Source organism: Delphinapterus leucas, chromosome 8 (assembly GCF_059928025.1).
Source record: "Delphinapterus leucas isolate spDelLeu-1000000601 "Yukka" chromosome 8, BTC_Dleu_Yukka2, whole genome shotgun sequence".
NCBI lineage: Eukaryota > Metazoa > Chordata > Mammalia > Artiodactyla > Monodontidae > Delphinapterus > Delphinapterus leucas.
Window position 1 is genome coordinate 113,816,760 of NC_143136.1, and position 4,262 is coordinate 113,821,021.

Here is a 4,262-nt window from a genome sequence, read left to right on the forward strand (position 1 = left end):
AGGAAATGAAATCATTATTTTGAAGAGACAGCTGTACTCCTATGTTCACTGCACCATTATTCACAATATCCAAGGTATGGAAACAATCTGTGTCCATCAACAGTTGAATGGAAAAGAAGATGTGGTACATATATACAATGGAATATTATTCAGCCTTAAAAAAGAAGGAAACCCCGCTATTTACGACAATATGTACAAACCTGGAGGGCATTATGCTGAGTAAAATAAGCCAGACAGAGACAAAGACTGCATGGTATCGCTTATATGCATACCTAAAAGAAAAAAGCCCAATTCTTAGAAACAGAGAGTAGAAAAGTGATTTCCAGGGGCTGAGGGGTGAGGGAAAAAGGAGAGGTTGGTAAAAGGGTGTAGACTTCCAACTGCAGGATGAATAAGGTCTGAGGGCCTAATGTAAAACATGGTGACTATAGTTGGTAACATCGTACTGTATAATTGAAATTTGCTAAGAGTAGAGTAGAACTTAAATGTTTCACCAAAAAAAAAAAAAGTAACTATGTGATGTGATGGATATATTAATTAATTAACTCAGTGAAGGAATCCTTTCACAATGTGTACATATGTCAAATCATCACATTGTACACTTTAAAAAGATAACAATTTTATGTGTCAACTATACCTCAAAAAATAAGAAAAAAATACAAAATAAAAACAAAACGATTTTAGTATTCACAGCAGATCACAGTGGGCAGATATTTAAATCTGAAACCTAAACGTCAGGAGACAGAAACTGGGAAGCAGAAATCAGTTCAGGTGGAGATTTCACTCTCAGAGGTCCTGAGCATCTTTGGGATCTATATCCTTTGGGGCGTGCAAAGACAGATGGTCTACGCCACCTGTGAGACAAATTCCTTAGACCTCTACTTCACTAAGATTCTGAAGGCTTGGAAAGAAATAATATTCCCATTTTATTTGAACATGAATTAAAGATGACTACAAAACCAAGGATGTACCAAGAGTCAAAACTAGAATTAGAATGGATTAACTTCTGATTTCAAGTTTTGACTCTGGGAGAAATTTACCTGGGCATTATTATAAATTATCTGCATGACACAAATTATCCCAAACTGTTTTTACTCCCAAATTTCCGGTTCCAATTCACATTATGTCAGACATGTAAAGTCTGTTACTCTTACACATTTGAAAATAACATATTCAAATGTGCCTTATTCTTTTCCATAACTTGAGAGCTACTTTGCAAATCATCTTCGATCTGAGAACTCTGGCAACTTGAGAATTAATTCTCCTTACCTGATGTTGGCTCAACAGTAAAGGCTTGATGAGACTGAACCAAAGCAACATGAAACTCGAAATCTACAGGACAACTGCATTGCAAAGGAATCACATAGCTTTTGCTGCGAAAAGAAAAGAAAAATGGAAAATATTATTTTTCTTTATAACTAGATCTTTTGGTATCAAGGAAAAGAAACTCAGGTTATGTAATAAACAATCACAACCATGAGGACAGCCAACACTCATACAGTAATTCCCGGGTGACGGCTAGCTGATAGTAAACTAGGCTAATCCTGTCAGGTGGTAAGATGATTTCTCCACTGACAGAAGAGGAAACCAAGGCGCAGCGCAGGTTTCTGTCCTGTCCAAGGGGACACAGCTGGTTTGCGGCAGAACCAGGATTCAGTGCAGGTCCACTGTCCCGACAACAGCTCTGTCGGCCACCTGTCGAGTCGGACAGCTTTAACCTACGGGTGCTCAGTCACAGGGAAAGGGCGTCTCTGCCACACAACGGGCCCCGGGGAGCCTGGGGACGCTGCAGAAGCAGGCGTCATGGACAGCCTGGGAAGCCGTGGCCCCTGCAGAGCCTGGAACTGGCCCGTGTTGAAGAAACCACACGGTGGCTTTCGTTGGCCGAAATATGCTAGAGGCTATTCGGTTAGAAGCTGCAAACCAGCAGAGGAGCTGGAGAGAAATGCTCTCACGGGAACAAGGCCACCCGCTCTCCTTAGAGAGCCCTGCGCTTCCCCTGACGGCCCCTCCTTCTACGGGGCACGCCGGCGGCCCAAGTGTGCGGGACGCGTTTGCAGGAGAACAGAGCCCTCCAGGCGTTCGGTGGCATCCCGAGCGCGGCTGGGGCAGGTCACCCCGGCCCGTCCGGCAGCTTCTCCCTCTCCGGGTCTGCGTGCTCCCTTCCGCACGCCCAAAGCGCCCGCACGCGACCGCTCTGCCCCTCGCGCCCGGCTCCGACTCCGGGAGAGCGAGATCGATCGCAGGGGGTTTGGGCAGCTCTCGTGCTGCCGCCGAGCTGGCTGTGGGCTTTCACATCGGGGCCCACTCCCTCAGCGGCCAGCGCCCGTCTGCCTGGGAGCTCCAAGCTTCTTTGAAGGCACAGCCGGGTCGACTGGCTTCCCCTGCACAGCCTCAGCCAAGCCCCCGAGTCCCGCACAGAGGAGCCCAACGAGGATTTGTTGGAGCAAAGCGAAATCACCCTTTGTCAGTAGGACTTTGGGGGATACAGTATAGTGCAAACATGGTTTGAAAAACGATGCCAAGAGCATTTTTATTTGGCTTTAAACTCCTTATCTTTTAAACATTTCTGAAATATTCCAAATATAAAGAAAAATATTGAGAAAAATAAATAAAGATCCCTTTATCCACTACCAACCTCTATCAAATCTTCTGCTTTGGGTAAATCAATGTCATATTCGTAAAGAAAGAAAACACTGCGGAACAGCTGAAGCTCCCTGTCCCCCTGTCCCGGGGCCTCTGATCCTTCCTGCCTTCCCGGGGGTGACCTCACCTGGATGCACCATCAATCCCACAGATTTTTATACTATCACCACATACGTATGTACCCATAAAATGTATAATATTTACTATTTGTTTTCAACAATATGGTTCTAAAACGTGCTGGTTTTGCCCAGCACTATGCTTTTGAGGTTGACCCATGAAGTTCTGTTGGTTCGTTTTCTACTACTACCAGTGACGAGTAGTCCATTGCATGACGACATCATCCTTGTTTCTCTACTCTCGTGCTGAAAGCGTTTAGGTTGTTTGCACCGTTTCGCTACTGCAATGTGGTGGGGACAGTCCTTGGGTGGGACTCCTTATGCATCTGGACCAGAGCTGCTCTAGCTATAACCAAGAAACGGAATTACTGGTTAGCAGTAAAGTGAAAATATCAGCTTTACTACATACGGCCGAAACACCCTCCAAAGCACTTGGACCAATTTATCCTTCCACAAGCAGCATCTGATTACCAGCACAGCATTCTCAGACATTTTAACTTCTTCCAACCTGATGGGGGTGAAATGGTATCTCATTTTATTTTCATTTTCATTTCTTTGAGGTTGAGCTTCTGCTCATGGGTACCCATTTGGGTTCCCTCTCCTATGAACTGCCTGTGCATATTCTTTGCCCATTTTTCTATTGGGTTGTTGTTCTGTTCTCTTATTAACTTGGAAATTCTAGATATTCATTTTGTCAATTACATCCATTGATATAAATTCTAGATAAGGGTCATTATACAGAGTAATCACTTCAGCCAACAGTGAGATGAATACTTCATAGTTTTGTTTGTTTGTTTGTTTTGTTTTGTCTTACCAAACTCATAGACTCTGTCCTAAATCAGGTTCTACTAGAAGTATCAGTTCATCCATCTTAACACTCTGAGATGCTTTCTAATTCTGAAATACAGGGTACATAAAAGTCGTTACATTTTCAAGGCAATTCAACCTAACAGACACTCAGGCCCCACTGAGCATCAGGTCCTTTACAGCACTGGGTAGATAAAACTAACATTACAAATTACACATGCCTCTCAAGATGTAAGCAGCTTTGGGTAATGGTCAACGTGAAGCATGAAACTGCCCAAACCTGGTCCCTGAAGATCAGGCCAGTGACCCCCAGGCCACCTGGGGTACGTGGCCCTCCAGTTGGTACCCCCAGGGGTCTGCTCAGAGCTGCCCCAGCAGCTGCTCAGGGTTCTCCTGCTAGAAGCCGAACGTTTGCATTTTCCTGAACTCAAACAAACAAACAAAAACTGCTAGGGCTTTTTATGTATGCCTAATCTGTAGCTAATTTCAGAGCTCTGATAATTCCCAAAGAAAAAGTGTCAGAGTATGTGTTTAATGATGATTACATGAAGCCAAGGTCCTGATGCATTAACCAGTTGGAAAAATAAACAGTTCCTTAAGGGCGCAAAATTCCAAGGGCCTTGATTCAGAAAGAGACACAGCAGTGCAAGGAATACAAATTCAGTGGAAGCACTGACCTTTGCTTTCATTGCT